This window comes from Pelobates fuscus, chromosome 10 (assembly GCF_036172605.1).
Source record: "Pelobates fuscus isolate aPelFus1 chromosome 10, aPelFus1.pri, whole genome shotgun sequence".
In the NCBI taxonomy this organism is placed as follows: domain Eukaryota; kingdom Metazoa; phylum Chordata; class Amphibia; order Anura; family Pelobatidae; genus Pelobates; species Pelobates fuscus.
The window spans coordinates 126,299,507-126,320,168 of NC_086326.1; positions in this window are offsets into that span (position 1 = coordinate 126,299,507).

The following is a 20,662-nucleotide window of genomic DNA, read 5'->3' on the forward strand; positions in this document are numbered from 1 at the left end:
CTTGAAAAACATCTGCGCAAATAGGGCCTCATCACTTCTGCCTTCCATGGATTGATCAAAAACCCAAGAGTACTCACCTCGATCTATGTAGAATCACTCAACCACCAGAGCTGTGACATTGTATAAACAAAGTGATTTAACTCCTAATGGTAGAGAATTGAGCAGTACTGCATGGGCACGATTTGTACACCAAAACTTTTTCATTAAGCTAAAGATGCTTTGGTGCCTTTTAGTGTACCTTTTTTTTTTTTTTTTTAATTCTTTATTTTTGTCATATTTTATAACGTTTTCATTGTCATTGGGGTGGGGGTACAGAAGGAAACAAGGGAATAAGATTATTGTTATTATTACAAAGATCAAAAAGCTTAATTACCATGTGATTGACAGACATACATGAGATACTTATAAGATAAGGTCTTTCATTGGTTACATTATCAGATGTTTGTTAGTACGTTTGTACTACATATGTAACATTTGTTGCTGCTTTGATTCTAAGGGTTAGGGAAGGGTACAGAACTAGAAAGGGGAGGGGGGTACGGTTGCCCTATTCAATTTTGCTGTAATTATCCCAAGTAAGTGGGGGTGTGGTAACATGTGGGGAGTTTCGGGGAGGGTTGGTGGTGTATATTTCACCCCTGAGCATTCTGGATAGTTTTCCCGTATATTCATCCGCTTGTCCGTCATATGTGTTGTCACTATGCATCGTTGGGAAGGGTTTGGTCTCTCAACGGGGTGTTGAAAGCGAGAGAGTTAGTGTGGCGGGGAGGGGGAGCAACATTGATAGTGGGTGGACCTTGGCTGTCTTGGTGCATATCATCGTTATCCAGTGCACACCCGTATGGCTTGGTGCGTCTCTGTGGTTTCTAGGGAGTCTTTGTTGCGTTCCGGTAGTAGTCATTCTATTATCTCCCTCCCTCCTCCCGCGTCTCCCTCTGCGATTCCCAGAGAAGATGCAGTTGGTCGTCGAGAGTTATGGTGTAGAAAGTCTGTGTTGTTGTTTCATGGGGTCAGTTCTGGACCTGAGTCACAAGCGTCTTTTGTAGTTTGGGTTTGCGTGTGTTCGGGCTTGTGTGTCATGATATATTGGGGAATCTAAGTATCTGAGCCTGGTATCGGGGTGAGGTAATGATGTCCTGGATGGGGAGTAAGTCTTTGGAGAGTTCTCCCCGGTGGGGGGTACTTTGGGTGGATAGGTAGGGTGAGGTACGGCACGGGATCCCAGCCCGATGTTCCCGGTGGGGTTAGGTGGTGGATATGTTCTATGGGGACCTTACAGTTAGTGGGCCATTTTAATCGTGTGTATTGGTGGGCCCATATTCCAGAGGTGGCGGGTCGTTTGTTGCGTATGTTAGCGCTACCATGGCAGTGCGGTGTCTCCCTCGATCCATGGGTCCCAGATTTTGTGGAAGCGTCGAGGTGTGTCATGGATCAAGGACGTAAGTTTGTCCATTTGTATGTGATCTAATATTTTTTTGGTGATGATCGTTGGTGAAGGGATTCGGGTGGTCGACCATAGTTCCGCTATTGCTCTCCTTGTTGCAAGGGCGATACGGGCACTAAGTTTGTTTTCTGCTCTGGTTAGGTCTTCCAAGGGCCTGGAGAGCAGCAGCGCCCATGGGTCTAGTGGGTACGGTTTGTGCAAGATTTTTGTCAGTAGAGCAGTGACCTGCGTCCACAGGGGTTTGATCTTGGGGCAAGTCCACCAGCAGTGGAGGAACGTTCCTTGTTCGCCGCACATTTTCCAGCAAGTGTCGGGTGTTTTGTGTATAATTGCTAAGCATTTGGGCGTAAGGTACCAGCGGAATAGCATCTTATATGCTTGTTCTGTGTGAGTTACACAGATAGATATTGACGCTGTAGCGTCCCAGATGTCAGCCCAGTCAGTGTTGTCTCCCGGGGGTCCTAGGTCTTTCTCCCAGGCTGCTATGTACGGGAGCGTGATTTGAGTGGGGTGAGTTGCTATGGATGTGTACAGGTCTGAGATTTGTCCCCGTCTGGTCGGGCAGTGTGTGCATTCTTTTTCGAATCGGGAGGGCGTTGCTGTGCCTGCTTGTTGAATTATCGGGTTTGAGGCAAAGCTGCGTAGTTGAATGAATCTAAAGTGATCGAATGTCGTCAGCGTGTCCGCCTCTTTGATTTCCGAGAATTGTATCACCTTATTGTTGAGGTATAAGTGCTTAAGCCTGTCCATGTCTCTTTGGTCGAAGCTAGCGAAGTGCTTCGGGGTTAGTCCTGGTGGGAACAGTCTGTTCCTCCAGATCGGGGTCATTGGGGAGAGGAAAGAGGATAGGTCATATTTGGTCTGTAGTTTGTCCCATAGGTCCAGGGAGTGAGTGATGGAGGGGGCGGTTGGGGGGGGCAGGGGTCTGTATGGTTTAGGGACCCACATGTAGAGAGACGGGTGATCTCTTCCAAAAATTGTGTGTTCTATGTCTACCCACCGTTTGGTTTGCGGAGGTGCATGCCAGTGTTGGATTTGGGACAGTTGTGCAGCTGCGTGATAGTGTATGAAATTTGGTAACCCCAAGCCTCCTTGTTTTTTTGGGACATATAGCGTGGTTCTGCGGACCCGGGGCTTACGCCCGTTCCAAATGAACTTGTCTACCGCTGTTTGTAGAGCTTTGAAATCTGTCGTGCGGAGAGGTATGGGTAGTGCCTGGAAGAGATACAACAATCTGGGGAGAAGGTTCATTTTTATTGATGTGATCCGGCCTAGCCATGATATTCCCAGAGATTCCCATTTTTGGAGGTCGGTGTGTGCTTTACGCAGAAGCGGTGTGTAATTTTTCCCATATAATGTATTCAGGTCAGCTGGGAGCTGAATTCCCAAGTATGTTATGTTAGAGGGGCATATTCGGAATGGATATTTGTTTTTTAGGTTGGATAGTTGTGAGTCCGACAGTTGTATCGGTAGTATTTCCGATTTTGCGATGTTCAGTTTGTATCCTGCTACTAATGCGTATTCGTGTATGGTGGCTAGCATGGGGTCTATGGAGTGATCTGGGTTGGTGAGCGTGAGGAGTATATCATCTGCGTAAGCGGATACTGTGTATGAGTCTCCTCTGATGTTGACACCTTCGATGTTAGGGTTGGTACGGATTGCCTGAAGAAGGGGCTCTAGGGATATGGCGAACATGAGGGGTGAAAGTGGGCAGCCTTGTCTCGTTCCGTTTAGGATCGGAAATCTAGGTGGGGAGATGTTGGGGAGTAGTAAGGCTCCCTGCGGGGAGTGGTACGTTGCCCGCAAGAATGCGAGAAATTAGCTCGGGAAATTCATGTGTTCTAATGTGCGGTACAGGAAGGGCCATAGCAGGCGGTCAAATGCCTTTTCGGCATCTAATGATATTACTGTGGTGGGGATTTTGCGGTGTTGGGTCAGCCAGATGAGGTCAATGTTCCTGCGCGTGTTATCCAGTGCCTGCCTGTTGGGGACAAAACCCACCTGATCTGGGTGTATTAATTTTTCTAGGTACGGGTTAAGTCTATTAGCCATCATTTTGCTCATAATTTTGAGGTCTACATTGAGTAGGGAGATCGGTCTGTAATGGTCCGGTTCTGTGAGGTCTTTATTGGGTTTGGGGAGTAGGCATATGTTCGCTGTCGTCGTGTCGGGTGGGAGGTGATCTCCTTTCAGGGTAGCGTTAAACACTGCACATAGATGTTTGAGGAGTAAGGGGCTGAATTCTTTATAGTAGAGGGCAGTATATCCGTCTGGGCCTGGGCATTTGTTGGGTTTACAGGCACCGAGGGCTGTCGCAACCTCCTCTACCGTTGCCTCAGCTGCTATGGTTTGTTTGGCGGCCTGGGATAGGGCGGGTAATGATGTGCGTTGTAGGTATTTGTCCAGTTGTTCCCGATATGTTGCGTTCTCTTGGTTGAGGTGTGGGGAGTGGTTATATAGTGATTTGAAATATTGTTGGAACGTGTCTCCTATCTGATCAGGCAAGTTGCTAATTGTGCCCGTCTTTGTGCGTATTGATGATATTTTTTTGGATTCTATGCGTTTCTTAAGTCGCCGGGCTAACATAGTGTCTGCTTTATTGCCCGTTTCATAGTATTTCTGCTTAAGCCACATCATGGCTTTGGTCGTGTCTGTGTGTGTGAGTCTTTTGAGGAGATCTCTTGTGGCAATTAGGTCTCGTAGCGTTTGTGGTTGTGGGTTATGTTTGTGGCTCATTTCTAGTTTTCGTAGCTCGGTTAGCGTCTCCGTTATTTGTTGCGTTTTTCTTTTTTTGTAGGCAGAGGCTAAGCTAATGAGGGTTCCTCTGATCACTGGTTTGTGTGCAGCCCACAGTGTTATTGGGGAAGCAACCGAGGTAGTGTTGGTGTCAAAATAGTCTTTTATGGCTTTGGCGATTGAGAGCCTGATTTGGGTGTCGTGTAGGAGTAGTGGGTTCAGCCTCCACGACCAAGGTCGTTTTAGGTCTGGTATGCGGATGGTGATAGTTATGTCGGCGTGATCCGACCGTGAGATAGTGCCTATGGACGAGTGACTTATCTGCGTTGTCAGGTTCGGGGATACGAGAAAATGGTCTATACGTGAGTATGAGGAGTGCGGGTGTGAGTAGAAGGTGTAATCACGGGTGGTCGGATGTTGCGCCCTCCATATGTCGACTAATGATTGTGTGGCTAAGAATTGTGCGAAATATGTGTCGTTTCTGGACGGTTGCGGGGCGTTCGTCTCGCGAGTTGATCTATCTATGGCCGGGATATGTGTGGCGTTGCAGTCTCCTCCTATTATTAAGCGTTTGCCTGCATACGCCTGTAGGTGCGATGCATAATGTTGCCAGAACGTGCTGTTAGGAACAGATGGGGCATAGACTGAGCTTATGGCATAGGGGGTAGCGCCTATTTTCCCTTCTATTGTAACATATCGTCCTTGTGGATCCATGACACACCCGACGTCCGTCAGGGGGCATGTGGTTTTGAGTAGAATTGCCACCCCTTTAGTTTTAGTGTCTGGGGAGTGGGCCATGTAGCTTTGTTTGTAGTAACGGTTTGTAAGGGGGAACGATCTCGTGGACGTGAAGTGCGTTTCCTGTAGGAGCAGTATGTCTATGTGTTGCCTGTGTGCCCATCGTAGTAGGCCGTGCCTTTTAATGGGTGTGTTGAGGCCGTTGACGTTGATAGAAACGCATTTTATTGATAGGGGCATCGTGATGGCTTAGATCCTATGCTGGTTCTGCTTCTTGACGTAGTGTGTAGAGTTTATGCGGGTTATGGGCGAGGTGGCAGATGTGCCCGGTTGCGGGCTGTGATCCCGTGCCTCAGTGGTGGGTTCTAGGGAGGGGTGTGGATTGGGGAGGGTGAGAGGTAGGGGGTGTGAGGTTCTATTGAAAAGGGCCCTAGGGGCCAAACTACTGGTCTTATACTTTGCCAGCAGGTAGTGGGGTGGTGCGCCTGACCGCTCCTTATAGGGTAGGGGTAAGAGTAGGTAGTGTGGTGGTCTGTGGTGGCGGGTAGCCAGAGTCGCTTTCTGGTCCTATATTTTTGTCGATGCAATGTCCTAATGTATCGAGGTCCGAGTATTGTGTATGCCATGTTTTGGACCCTGTGGCATCGCCCCCTCCCCCCCCGCCTCCCCCCCTAGGGGCGGGGGCGGTCGGGGAGGAACGGGGAGAGGCCCCAGGAGTGTGGTGTCATAGAATGTTTGGTGGAGGTGCTTACTGTACCCAGAGTCAGTTGTCTGTTGAGCGTTGTAAGTCTCCCCCAGAGGGTGATGCGTCCCAGTACGGGTTTCGTCTAGTAATTTAGTCATCATAGTTGGGCAGGATATCGTGGTATGTATACCCTGGTTAGTCAGAAGCGTTCCTGTTCAAGATAAACAAAGATCAGTTATATAACAGCGCCTGCTATTCGATTAACAATATTCATAACATTAGTAGAACGTTTTGGTTGCACACCTAATATTAATACAATCTCAATGTCAGTACATTCCCATCAAACCCCCCATCTCTTATCACTTGACACTTCTGTACAAATCTAGTCCTTAAGTGTTCCATTCGTTATGAAGTGTGCAGTATTTGCAAGCTTTATACTGCTGGTTATCATTATAATGCTAGGCTTATTGTATCTCCTGTACTCAAGGTGTTAAGCATTCATGGGGAGCACTGTTGAACCAGTTTGGCTTTGTTCCTCTTTTTTTTTTTTTTTTTTTTTATTATTTTTTTTGTGTTTTGGTCAGTTCCCTGGTGTCCCCAAATATTATGTATGGTGTATGGTGGCAGTGGGTGCTTTCTATTATGTTGGGGTTGTGGTGTGTCCATTGCTTGTGGTATGTTCTGATGGGGTAACGTTATCATTATTCTCTTTTTTTTTTTTTTTTTTTTTTTTTTTATGTATTTTTTTTTTTTTTTTATATGTATATATATTTTTTTTTTATATTTATTTATTTATTTTTTTTTTTTTTTTATATATTATTTTCTTTCCCCCTTCTTTTTCCTCCTCCCCTGTGCTGTGTTCCCTACCGTCCCATATCCACAGCAATTGTGGAAGTATCTCGTGGGCAGTTATCGGGGTGAAGGGGCTCCGATGGTTTAAGCTATGGTGGGGAGGTGGGTGGTGGTGTGTTTTGCAATCATGCCCTACCAATATTAAGAAATACTTATGATGCGGTTATGAAGAGTCGGCTTCTTAGTCGTCAGGTTAGCTGTGGTGATGTTGAAGATCTTCGTCGCATCATCTCCGGGTGAGTCTTGGGGTTTCATATGTCGGAGTCTCTGGGTGAGTGACTATGTACAGTCTGTGTTGGGATGTCAGGTGTGGCCTTTATGTGGAGTCCTCTTGCTAGTCGGTGGTGTTTAGTTCTGATCGTTGGGGTGTAGGTCTTCAGCAGGTGAGCGAAGTCGGTGATGTGGTGCTTCCTCTCTCCGGGTCGGTGGTGTCTGGGCCCTGTTAGATCTCTCGCCATTGGAGGCCTCGAGGTGGGGGAGACCCAGCCTTTCAGCGAAGTTGGCTGCATCTGCGATGTTGTGCAATGTGTACGTTTGGTTATTTCTACGTACTGTGAGCTTAAAGGGGTGCCCCAAAGCGTACCGGATTCTCCTCCGTGTCAGTTCCAATGTAAGTGGACGCAGTTCTCTGCGTTTTCTTAAGGTGCTAGGGGCTAAGTCTTGGAAAAACATCACTGGATGGCCTTCAATTTGGAGAGGAGTGTTTCTGGCGGCTCTCATTATGGCCTCCTTGATGTGGAAATAGTGTAGCCTTACTATCACTTCCCGCGGGCGGGTCATGCCCGGTGTGGGAGCTCGCAGGGCCCTATGGGCTCGGTCTAGGAGTAGCTCGGCAGGGGGAGCCTCTGGAAGTAGGCTGCAGAATGTCTCCCTGATAGTGGTCGCGAGGGACTCCATATCTATCGCCTCGGGTATGCCCCTAATTCTGATATTGTTACGTCGTGATCTGTTATTAAGATCTTCCTGGGCATCCTCGAGCTGCTTCACCTGGTCTCTTAGGTCTTTTATGGCCTGGTCGTGGAGGTCTGTTCTGACTGTGGTGGCGGCCATTTTATCTTCAAGGGAGCTAGTGCGTTGCACGAGGTCAGTGAGGCCTGCCCGTATGGGCGCTAAGTGCTTTGTAAATTCTGCAGTCAGATTAGCTTTAATGTCTTGTAGTAAACCTCGGAGGTCTTCCCTTGTGATGGGGCTGTTGTTGTGGTGGTGGCTAATGTCGCTAGCTGTGGAATCGGAGTCGTACTCCTTTTGCTCACCGGCCTTCTGTTCCTCCTCCGGCCTGCGGCTTTTGAAGATCGGGGCCACGGCCGACCCCTGCTTGGATTTTCTTCCTCATCCCATTCCCTCGGGTGCACCTCCGATTTGTGGGTGCTGAGGTGTATTTTTAGGGTGGTTTTGGCTGTGGATTGCGGCTGATAATCGCTGCTGTAGGACCAGATCGCTCGGAGCTCTAGCAAGGCACCGCCATTCACACCGGAAGTCAGGCGCCGCCCCCCCCTTTTAGTGTACCTTTAAAGACTGTGAAAACAAATTTATGCAGCAGTTAGTTTCACGGGATCATTATGGTATTCATTACATTGGTACTTTGTTATTTTTAGTATAGTGTGATATTACACAATATATTCACCTTTTAGCTCCCCCTCAACACCCTCACCTGCTCACACCAAAATCTAGTTATTATTTAAATGACTATAGAAGGTGCTGCATGGCATGCTGAGTTCCAGCACTGCATGCAGCTAATCATAAAATCTGGAGCCACTAAAAATGGCCTCAGGTAACCATTTACCTTGTATTTACTGTCAGCCAATGAGATAAGCCCTGCACAACTGGGCTAGTTACCTGCAAAGAGTTTTTTCCAACACAAGAGGAGTTAACTGGTTTACCTCAAGTAGTTTTTTGATTGCTTTTCAATTACTTGATTTGATTTCTGCATACATCAATACTAATGGATTTTAGGAACATGAGCTTAGGGTTTTTGCTAAAGTTCTTTAATTAAATTTGAGGAATGTATTCCTACAACTAAAACAACTCCTTAAGTTATTTAAACTGAATACATCTTTTTTCCCTTACTTTTGAATAACACCCACAAGTATAATATTTCTTAACCTTAAAGGGATACTGTAGGTATCCAGACCACTTCATCTTAATGAAGTAGTCTGGCTGCTAAAACCTGTAGTTTTGTAGCTTGCAACTAAAAACAATGTAGATTTGCATGAATGCCAATGTTTACATTGCAGGGTTCAAATGCTGACAGCCGATAGAAGTCCTTCCACCAAAATAGCTGAGTGAAACTTGGCTATTTGAATTAGATGGTCTCGTAGAGACCATCTAATTGGCACAATGAAGCCATCTCCATACTCTTTCCTACAGGAAAGCTCATCATTCTTCATAATCTCAGCCAAGGAGGTATGTCAGCAAAATGGAGACAGGTGCAGCAAGGCCTGGGAGCTAAGTAAATCTTACAGTTTAAGCCCTCACATGGCAGAGAGAGATAACACACACACTGTAGATAGATTAAAACTATAGCAGTGAGAATAGATGTGTATTCCTAACACTATACTGTTTCTTTAATAAGAACTCTCACTGTGCATTACATTGCAAAGTGCATTGAGTCTGACCAGGAAGAGATGAATAAATTATAGTTTTTATTAGTAGTAGTAGTATTAAAAATGAATATGTAGATATAGAAAGCAGCGGTTCCCAAATAACTGTTTTTTGTTTCAATATTTTATCACTTTTATTTGGTTTAGTACCCATTCTCATGTGACCTTCCACTCTACATATTGCATGAATACTTTCAATGCGGATGTTTTCACCAGATGTCAAAGAACCCAAGACATTGTCATGACTATAAATCATTTGCATTTGAAGATGTTGATATCTTGGTAAAATGCCCTTCACTTTAGCAGTATGTGTATTTAACGTGACATTTTAAAATTAATTATATTTGTAGAGATAATACTTCAATGTTTCAAATGCCATTGCTTTTTGTTTATATACTTACAGTGTATGAAATTGTGCAATTACTTTCTTTTAAAAAAGGCTTTTCTGTTGAATAAATTCTATTTCCTCTTGAAGTCCAAATATTTAATTGCCTGTTAACCCTCACAATTGACTACAACGATATGTAAAGTGTTTACACTTCTCATCCATCCCTGAAAGACCCACTGAAAATAGTTTCTTAACTCGTACTCCCCTGGGCATCCATCCAGTTATCATTCTGCAAGAGTTGGAGACATTCAATCTGTAGAATTTGTCCTTTAGTACACCAGCTGTTCTTTCCATCGATGTGTCAGGCTTTTTATGTCAATGTCATGTAACTTGAAAGTGGATGTGACATAGAAGCAGTATTCACTCGACCTGTCATATTATGTTTCCTTTTTATGATTTGAAATCTAAATGTAATCAAGGTCAATGTGGAAAGTTCAGTGTCTTTATTTCATTGTGTTAATGTACACTATAGAGAAACATACAACTATTCCATCATCTAATTGAAGAACGTGTTCAGAAATTTCTTTACATACTCTGAGAACAGTATAATTTATTTTTTATATATTTATTTTAACTATTCATGTAAATTTTAACCTTATAGCTTTATTTTTTTATACATTCTAATAGTGTACCTAATATGAGAGGTACAGTATATGTCAAGCAATTTCCACCAAGTCATCAATTTTAGAGTTGAGCGGATGCCTGGATGTTCGAGTCTGGCGGGTTCGGCCGAACTTTGAAAAAAAGTCTGGGTTCAGGCTCGAACTTGACCCCAAACCCCATTGAAGTCAATGGGGACCCGAACTTTTGGCCACAAAAATAGCTCTAAAAAACTCCTGGAAAGGGCTAGAGAGCTGGAAAAGGAAGTAAAATGGGGGTAAAAGTAGAACAAGTGCCCTGCAAACAAATGTGGATAGGGAAATAACTTAAAAATAACATAAAATAAGCAGCCGCTTAGTAGATAACTCCCTAATTCACACTGTATTAAGGAGCTATCTACCAAAAGGCTGAAAGACCTAAACTGGTCTTTTAGCCACATTTACTAACACTAAGTAAAGATTACTTAGTATTAGTAAATTCAGCCCCTACTCGCAATACCGTGTCTATTAAACAGTGGCTGCTCACTGTAAAAAAAAACAAACTTTTGCCCCCATCCCTGTGTGACGGGTGGGGGCCCTAAATAACAATAAGGGGGACCTAATGTCCTCCTCCCTGGCCCCCACCGCTGCATGGCAGGTGGGGGCCCTAAATAACAATAAGGGGGACCTAATATCCTTCCCCACCCTTGCGTGGCGGGTGGGGGCCCTAAATAACAATAAGGGGGGACTTACTGTCCTCCCACCCCAACCTCTGAGTGGTGGGGGCCATAAATAAAAAGAGGGGATGGGACCTAATTGGCTGGATTTCAAGCTAACCAATCAGAGTGCTCTGTGTCATTTTACACAGCGTGGGAAAATTCCAAAGTTCTTTCCCACGCTGTGTAAAATGAAACAGAGCACTCTGATTGGTGGATTTCAAGCCAACCAATCAGAGTGCTGTGACAGGTAAATGTAGAGACTTACCTGTCAGTCTCTTTATTTACCTGTCAGAGCACTCTGATTGGATGGCTTAAACCCACCAATCAGAGTACTCTGAGCCTAATTGCAGGGCGGGGCAAGGCTTTATAAGCCTTCCCCCGCCCTGCAGAGCTCAGTCTGTGCGAAGCAATCCATGGGTGAAGGATTATTTTTTTTGCGCTCGTTTTTGCGTCGGTTATTCTGGATTTTTATTTGCCCTTTTTGGGGCTGAAAAAAAGATTTTAGAAGAAAGAAGACATCAATTGGTAAGTATATATATATATATATATATATATATATATATATATTTGTTTTACAGGTATTAAGACAAGGGTCCCCCCTCATTATATTTAGAATGAGGGTGATAGGTATTTTTGGGAGGCAGGGGGGAGGACATTAGGTTCCCCTCTTTATTATTATTTAGGGCCCCCACCTGCCACACAGGGGTGGGGGCCGTAGGGGAGGACAGTAGGCCCCCCCAATTTTTACTTATGGCCCCCACCCACCGCTCAGGGGTGGGGGCCGGTGGGGAGGACAGTAGGCCCCCCCAATTTTTACTTATGGCCCCCACCCGCCGCTCAGGGTGTGGGCCGGGGGGGCAGGGCCGGCCTTAGGGGTGTGCGAGCTGTGCGGCCGCACAGGGCGCCATGGAGCAGGGGGCGCCGTGGATTTAAAAAAAAAAAAAAAAAAATTTGCAGCGGGGGCGGAGCTTACCGTGCGGCGGGGGCGGAGCTAAAAGCGCCGGAAAACTGCTGCAGGGTAAGCAGGAAGGAGTCCCTGCTTCCCCACCAAACAGTCACCAGGAGCTGCACTGCCTCCACAATGAACTCCACAGGTAACTGTGGGATTGTCAGGTGAGTGTGACTCTTTGCCTGTGTTTATTACTGTCTGTGTGTGTATGACTGTCTGCCTGTGTGTGTGTGTCTGTGTATGACTGTCTGCCTGTGTGTGTGTGTCTGTGTATGACTGTCTGCCTGTGTGTGTGTGTCTGTGTATGACTGTCTGCCTGTGTGTGTGTGTCTGTGTATGACTGTCTGCCTGTGTGTGTCTGTGTGTATGACTGTCTGCCTCTGTGTGTGTCTGTGTGTATTACTGTCTGCCTCTGTGTGTGTATGTGTGTATTACTGTCTGTGTCTGTGTGTATGACTGACTGTCTGCCTGTGTGTGTGTCTGTGTGTATGACTGACTGTCTGCCTGTGTGTGTGTCTGTGTGTATGACTGACTGTCTGCCTGTGTGTGTGTCTGTGTGTATGACTGACTGTCTGCCTGTGTGTGTCTGTGTGTGTGAGACTGTCTGCCACTGTGTGTGTGTGTCTGTGTGTATGACTGTCTGCCTCTGTGTGTGTGTGTGTCTGTGTGTATGACTGTCTGCCTCTGTGTGTATGACTGTCTACCTCTGTGTGTGTGATTGTGTGTATGACTGCCTCTGTGTGTATGGCTGTCTGCCTCTGTGTGTATGGCTGTCTGCCTCTGTGTGTATGGCTGTCTGCCTCTGTGTGTATGGCTGTCTGCCTCTGTGTGTATGGCTGTCTGCCTCTGTGTGTATGGCTGTCTGCCTCTGTGTGTCTGTGTGTATGGCTGTCTGCCTGTGTGTGTCTGTGTGTATGACTGTCTGCGTGTTTGTCTGTGTGTATTACTGTCTGCCTCTGTGTGTGTCTGTGTGTATTACTGTCTGTGTCTGTGTGTATGACTGACTGTCTGCCTGTGTGTGTCTGTGTGTGTGTGTGTGTGTGTGTGTGAGACTGTCTGCCTTTGTGTGTCTGTGTGTGTGTGTGTGTATGACTGTCTGCCTGTGTGTGTGTGTGGATGTCTTCCTGTGTGTGTGTATGGCCGTCTGACTCTGTGTGTGTGTGTGTCACATGCAACCAATACACGCATATCACACACTGTTAATACACCCATTACAAATATCACACATAGCATACATATCACACACAGTCATCACACCTACTATCACATACACAGACAACACAAACATTACAGCATACATGGATGACGGGGAGGGAGGGGGGGCGCTGTGAAGATTTTTCGCACAGGGCGTCAAAATGCCTAAGGCCGGCCCTGCGGGGGGGCAATATGTATTTTTTTTTTAACAGTGAGCAGCCACAATAATAGACACGCCCCTACTCGTGGTATAGCGAGTAGGGGCATAATTTACTAATACTAAGTGACCAGCTTCTATAGAGGCTGGGTCACATGCTGCACTGGCCAATCACAGCCATGCCATTAGTAGGCCATTAGTAGGCATGGCTGTGATGGCTTCTAAGGGCACACAAGTCAAATGCTTGCCATCATTAAATTGCCGAACGCCGAACTCCAACCCAAACATACATTGATATCTCTGTGTTCGGGTCCGGGGTCCAAAAAACGTAATGTTTGATACGCATCAATATCACTTGAAGCTACATTGTCAAATCACAGGAACACCCCAAACACGATATCTTCATGACTTCATGTAAAAATATATATTGGGTTTTAGGTCAGAAAAAAAAGTCAAACTAAATTTGCTGTAATCCACTACCGAGACACTCTACTCTTGTCACACTTATCCTCCAACTAAGAAAGCATAAATTAAGATGATCTTTGGTCAAATGAGATGCTTTTTCTTGTAAAGAAACATTGAGAAGACATGGTATGTGTGCAGTAGCATTTACATTACGTAAAAAAAGGGGCATCAAATATGCATAAAAAGCAATATTAAGATGTAATGATTTTGGTGTTTAGAGTATCTCTTTCACCATTTTTCACTTTTTTTTTTAGATGAGACAAATATAAAATGGAAGTTTTACATAACCTGAAGGAATTCATAATAAGGTTTTCATTCATTTTGACAAGGACGTTATCATTTTAAAGGGACACTATAGGAACCCAGACCACTTCAGCTCATTGAAATGGTCTGAGTGCAGTGTCCCTGTCCCCTTATCCCTGAAATTGTGAATAGTGCAGTTATTGAGAAACTGAAATAATTACCTTGCAGGGTTAACTCCACCTCTAGTAGATGTCTATCAGAAGCTTATGGGTCCATAGCAGACTTCAGGTCTGGTAAATAACGCTTGATATCCTCACGCTCTGCACGAGGATATCCAGCATTGTTTAACCCCTTAAGGACACATGACATGTGTGACATGTCATGATTCCCTTTTATTCCAGAAGTTTGGTCCTTAAGGGGTTAAAACCCCATAGGAAAGCATTGATTAATCGCAGCGCTCGTGGCACATGCCCATTGCCCCCTTAATATCATAGTGCTTTATTCCTAGCACTATAGGTTCACTTAAATGATGTACACACTTCAGTGGCGTCTCTGTGATAATTTTTTAGGGGGGACACATGGTGGGCCAGGGACAAAAGTAGGGGGGCACATTTAACTCCGCCCTCACCGCAGTTTGACCCCGCCGCATGTTAAGTCCCGCCCCCGACAAAATGTGTTTTTTTATTATTATAATCCCTGGTGGAGAATTAATCATTTTCCACCAAGGATTATTAAAAAACAAACACATTTCTCTTGATACAGTCCACACACACACACACAGACTGCTGAGTCCTTACACACACAGAGACACAGACTGCTGACCATACACACACACACACACACAGACACACACACAGACACACACACTGCTGAGTCCATACACATATACAGAGTGCTGAGTCCATACACACATACAGACTGCTGAGTCCATACACACACACTGCTGAGTCCATACACACACACTGCTGAGTCCATACACACACACTGCTGAGTCCATACACACAAATACAGACTGCTGAGTCCATACACACACAGACTGCTGAGTCCATACACACACAGACTGCTGAGTCCATACACACATAACGACTGCTGAGTCCATACACACATAATGACTGCTGAGTCCATACACACATACAGACTGCTGAGTCCATACACACACACAGACTGCTGAGTCCATACACACACACAGACTGCTGAGTCCATACACAAACACACAGACTGCTGAGTCCATACACACACACACACACAGACTGCTGAGTCCATACACACACACACACACACAGACTGCTGAGTCCATACACACAGACTGCTGAGTCCATACACACACACAGACTGCTGAGTCCATACACACACACACATACAGACTGCTGAGTCCATACACACACACATACAGACTGCTGAGTCCATAGACACACACATACACACATACAGACTGCTGAGTCCATACACACATACAGACTGCTGAGTCCATACACACATACAGACTGCTGAGTCCATACACACACACAGACTGCTGAATCCATACACACACACTGCTTAGTCCATACACACACACACACACATACACTGCAGAGTCCATACACACACAGACACAGACTTCTGAGTCCATACACACACAGACACAGACACACACACGGACTGCTGAGTCGATACACACACATACAGACTAGTGAGTCCATACACACACACACACACACAAACACAAGCACATTAAGCCTACCTGTCACTGGAACCTGTTGCTGGTGGTCAGGCAGCCATCTTCCATCCTTTCCAGCTGCTTAAAGGCGGGACGGGGCTTATGTGCGGGAGGCGGGGCTCCATTTGGGGGCGGGGCCTGTGCCGGGGAAGCTGCTGGGTGCTGAAAACACCCAGCACTGTTCCAGCCGCTCTTCCCTGCATTCCCTCGGGCTGTAACAGACTGTTACAGCCCGAGGGAATAGAATTCAAACACATGGCCAGCAAGTTGCTGGCATTTGGGGGGGCCCAAGGGGGGGCACAGTATCATGATGATGTAGGTGGGCCATGGCCCCCTCTGACCCCAACCCCCCCTCCCCCCCAGCGACGCCACTGACACACTTGTGAAGGGTAGCATTTATTCTTAAAAAAAATAACTTTACCTTCTTAGTTTGGTTGAAGTAATGGTTCCCTTTGCTTTTTAGTTTTTATCCTTTGTCTGTCAAAATCTGTATCTATCTATATATTAATTTTTGTTGTGCATACATTCACATATATTTTCAGATTGTCAGATTACAAGACAATGACAATTAAGATATTATACTCTTTAGAATAATAAGTGAAATTAGATGCTTGGCATCACACATTAAGTAGACAACACATTTTTAAATAATGAATAACAATGAGCTGATTTAGCATAAACAAAAGAATATACAAGCAGCCAAAATATCATCATAGTATGTCAGCATAGAAATTAAATTAATCAAATTTTAATTACCGTATATACTCGAGTATAAGCCAACCCGAATATAAGCCGAGGCACCTAATTTTACCCCAAAAAACTGGGAAAACTTATTGACTCGAGTATAAGACTAGGGTGGGAAATGCAGCAACTACTGGTAAATTTCTAAATAAAATTAGATCCTAAAAAAAATATATTAATTGAATATTGATTTACAGTGTGTGTATAATGAATGCAGTGTGTGTGTATATGAATGCAGTGTGTGTGTATGAATGCAGTGTGAGTGCATGAATGCAGCGTGAGTGTATGAGTGCAGCGTGTGTGTATGAGTGCAGCGTGTGTGTATGAGTGCAGCGTGTGTGTATGAGTGCAGTGTGTGTGTGTATGAGTGCAGTGTGTGTGTGTGTGAGTGCAGTGTGTGTGTGTATGAGTGTAGTGTGTGTGTGTATTTAATTTTTTTATTATTATTTATTATTATTTTTTTTTTATTTAGTTTAATTATTATTATTTTTTTATTATTATTATTTATTATTTAATTTAATTATTATTATTTTTATTCTTACTATATATTTTTTTCGTCCCCCCTCCCTGCTTGATATATGGCAGGGAGGGGGGCTCTACTTCCCTGGTGGTCCAGCATTGGTAGTTCAGTGGGGGGGAGAGGGGGGCTGGCAGAGCTGTAACTTACCTCTCCTGCAGCTCCTGTCAGCTCCCTTCTCCTCCGCGCCGTCCGTTCAGCTCTTCTGTCAGCTCACACGGTAAGTCTCGCGAGAGCCGCGGCTCTCGCGAGAGTTACACTGGGAGCTGACCGAGGTGCTGAACGGACCGGCGCGGAGGAGAAGGGAGCTGACAGGAGCTGCAGGAGAGGTAAGTAAACTCTCTGACAGCCCCCACAGCCCCCAGTCTGTATTACAGCAATGCAAATTGCCATAATACAGACAGTGACTCGAGTATAAGCCGAGTTGGGGTTTTTCAGCACAAATAATGTGCTGAAAAACTCTGCTTATACTCGAGTATATACGGTATGTATATAATGGGACATAGGAATGTTCCTCTACCCTAGCTCTAAACACCCATAGTCTTCATGTTAACTGACTCCAAGGATGGCCATGGGATCCTGTAGACTAGTGGGGCCCCAGAGGTAGATTCTTAGATGTTTTAAAACTACAGCTTCCATGATGCTTTGTAATTCTAAAAACATTCTAAAGGTATCAAGGGAGTTGTAGTTCTACAACATTTGGGGAACTCCCTTTTGGGTACCCTTGCTGTAGACCAACACGACTGAAGAGAAAAGTCAGTGGGACCTCATTCTAAAAATCTGGTGGAATAGAATTTTCTGAAAGATTGCCTTCCTTTCTGTTTCTTCTGTTATGGCCACTTACAACTCTGGTACTATCCATTTGTCTGTACTGCCATTGTCCGACAATTAGGAAACTGTAATCATTCTTGCTATAATTTTCTTTTCCTGACTATTTTTCTCAGGTATTTTCATTTAATACACTATATATAGCAATAAGATCTTTTTATAAATTAATCAGCCATACTAATATTTGGATTACCTCGATTATGTTAATGATTTTTTTTTCCAGTTGCAAATCCTTCATATGAGAATTTTTTTCTTTTGTGAAATGTTTTTTTGCTATTCCACATCCTGACAAATTATGTTATAAAAAGTTGAAGTGCTCGCTGCTTTATTTGTTGTAGTCTCTTTATTCAATAGCTCATTTATTTTATCAGCTCGTGCCCAGAGCTGTTTTAATATTTATCAAGTTTCCATTGATTTCTATACTGGTTTAACTAAAAATAGATGCTACGGGCTCTGCAATTGAATGCAAAACTACAAAGACGCCCCTGTCTATAACTAGATGAAAAAAATATATACCTCCTGGGGTTTCTAATTAACCTTTTTCACTAGAGGTACACCTGATAAGATTGTTTTAATGAAATATAGTTTGTAAGTGTGCAGAATATGTTCTTAGAATTCTGACAAGTGACCTTAAAGGGACACTAATTATAAAAAAAAAATGTTTTAAAATGTGTTCAGCAACCTTTAACATGTAACCGTGGAAACTAAAACACTCCTTTCCCCCTAATATAATTACAAATTATTTGTATTAGTGCATGCATTATTTCAGGTGAAAAACTAATATGAATTGTTATGCCATCAAATATTTTTCTTTTCTTTGAATATTTTACTTCTAGAAGCTTTCCACGGAAAATGAGTACTGCAAGCATTAGTACAGCTTATGTTTAAAAAAAGGACAACTTTACTTTCACATTTAGTAAGGAAATAAGGTTTCAGTGGTGCTGGCAGATAGTGTGAATAGCAGACAAGTGTTCAATACATCATATGTTTTGTAAAATTCTAACACATGAGGTTTTAATGAACACGGCACTCAAATATTCATTTCAGAATCTCAGAGTAAACATCCTCTGGGGATAAGATCCATGCTGTTAGTATAAAATACTTACCCAACATTTTCCAGACATAGATTTCATGCTGAATGCACTGCTGTTTGGAAATGCATAGATCATTAAAGGAACACTCCACTGCGCAAATAAAAAAGAAAATCAACGTTTAGTAGATATAACGTTTAGTAGATATACCTGTATGAAAACATGCAAACATTGTATATCTAAGAACAGCAAACATTGTATATCTCTTTTCTGCAGCCTTTGCAAGCAGTCCTCTTCTAGCCCTGCCCAGACTTTCTGTGGCGGTCCAATTAATAGATAGTGAAAAAAGTGATAAGTGATCTCTATCCAATAAAGCAGCTATTCACCAACAAGGAGTTCCTTTTACCTTGTGAACAATAGAACATAACAAGCTAGTAAAGTAGGTGGACAGCGCTAAGAATTATTATAATAAAATCATACATACACAGGTAGCAGCAGATTTCGCAATTATGTGTCTTACTCTTAAAAAAAAGGAAATAAAAGTACAATGATAGTGCAGTATGTTATGAATAATATGGTGATAAAGATATATTCCAAAGGGGCACTCACGTTTTCCAGAGCTTAAAAAGCTCTATTTTAGGAGCCTGGACAGAACAATCCCCGTCTAAGGATTTCATTTTGCTGTTATAAGATTCCCAAGGTAGTGCGGTTCATCCTATGGAAAAAATAAGGATGTATACCAATGGTACAGTACGTATGTATAAGTAAATAATATTTGACCTACTTACATTTGCTAGAGCAATGACCTGCTCTAGTGTATGGAGCTTTAGGTGGAACAATCCCCACCTAGGGATATATGTAGATCCAGAACAGCAGAGTGATGGTAAGAGTATAAGGAGCTCAAGAATGACTGGGTATTAAAACAGAATCTTTATTAATAAACAGAATAAATAAAACTATTTAAAAGTGAACTATATAGTAAAAAGAACTATAAATAAAACCAGTCCTTGTAGGTAATCCTTAATCTCCACTTGACATGTTTCGCTTACAGCTTTCTCAAAACTTGACTTTTGAGATTGTTCCATCCAGGCTCCTAAAATAGAGCTTTTTAAGCTCTGGAAAACGTGAGTGCCCCTTTGGAATATATCTTTATCACCATATTATTCATAACATACTGCACTATCATTGTACTTTTATTTCCTTTTTTTTTTAAGAGACACATAATTGCGAAATCTGCTGCTACCTGTGTATGTATGATTTTATTATAATAATTCTTAGCACTGTCCAGCTAATTTACTAGCTTGTGCTGTCCAATTAATGACTTTCCAAATCAGTTCCATGAGAAGTCTTTTCCAGGCAGGTGCTTTGACTATTTGTCTAGCTTCACTGAACTAAACAACCAAAAAGTAACATGACTGACAGCCAGGAATGATGTAACAAGGTAAATGTATAATAGTGCAGTTTCTTTTTAAACCTGTACTTTTTGTAAAATGAAAAAAAAAGACAGTCTTCACACATATGACATTTTTTTTTAAATATTATTAATTGCATGTATGGGAGATAACTACTAAACAGTGATGTTCATTTGTATTTTTTTTTCTATCTGGACAGTGGAGTATCCCTTTAAAGGTTGGAACCCACAATAGATAGATTCAAACATTTGCTTTATAATGCAGAGGTTTCCAAACAAGTCCTCAAGTCACGCCTACCAGTTCAAAATGTAGGGATTACCCTAGTGACCATAGATGTATTAGGTACACCCAACAAAAAACGGTCCTTAAGGTCCTTGAAGCAGCTCTAATGGTATTGCAGAGATGACTCGATATTGAAGCATCGCTGCAATACCCCCCTCACTGCCGGTGGCCACTGGAAAACATGGGGTGATCGCTCCCCCCGGAGTGATCACTTCTGGGTTGCTCCATGTGGAGCCCGGCAGTGAGGCAGAGCATCTGAAGCCATCAGGCAGGCTTCCGATGCTCTGCCTGTACTAAGTGCCTCAAGGGGTTGAGGCACTCAGTAAAAAATAAATAAATAAAAATTCAACCCCTACCATCCCTCCTTCCCTCTCCCTCCCCATGTACTTAACGATCGCCGCCCTTCCCGC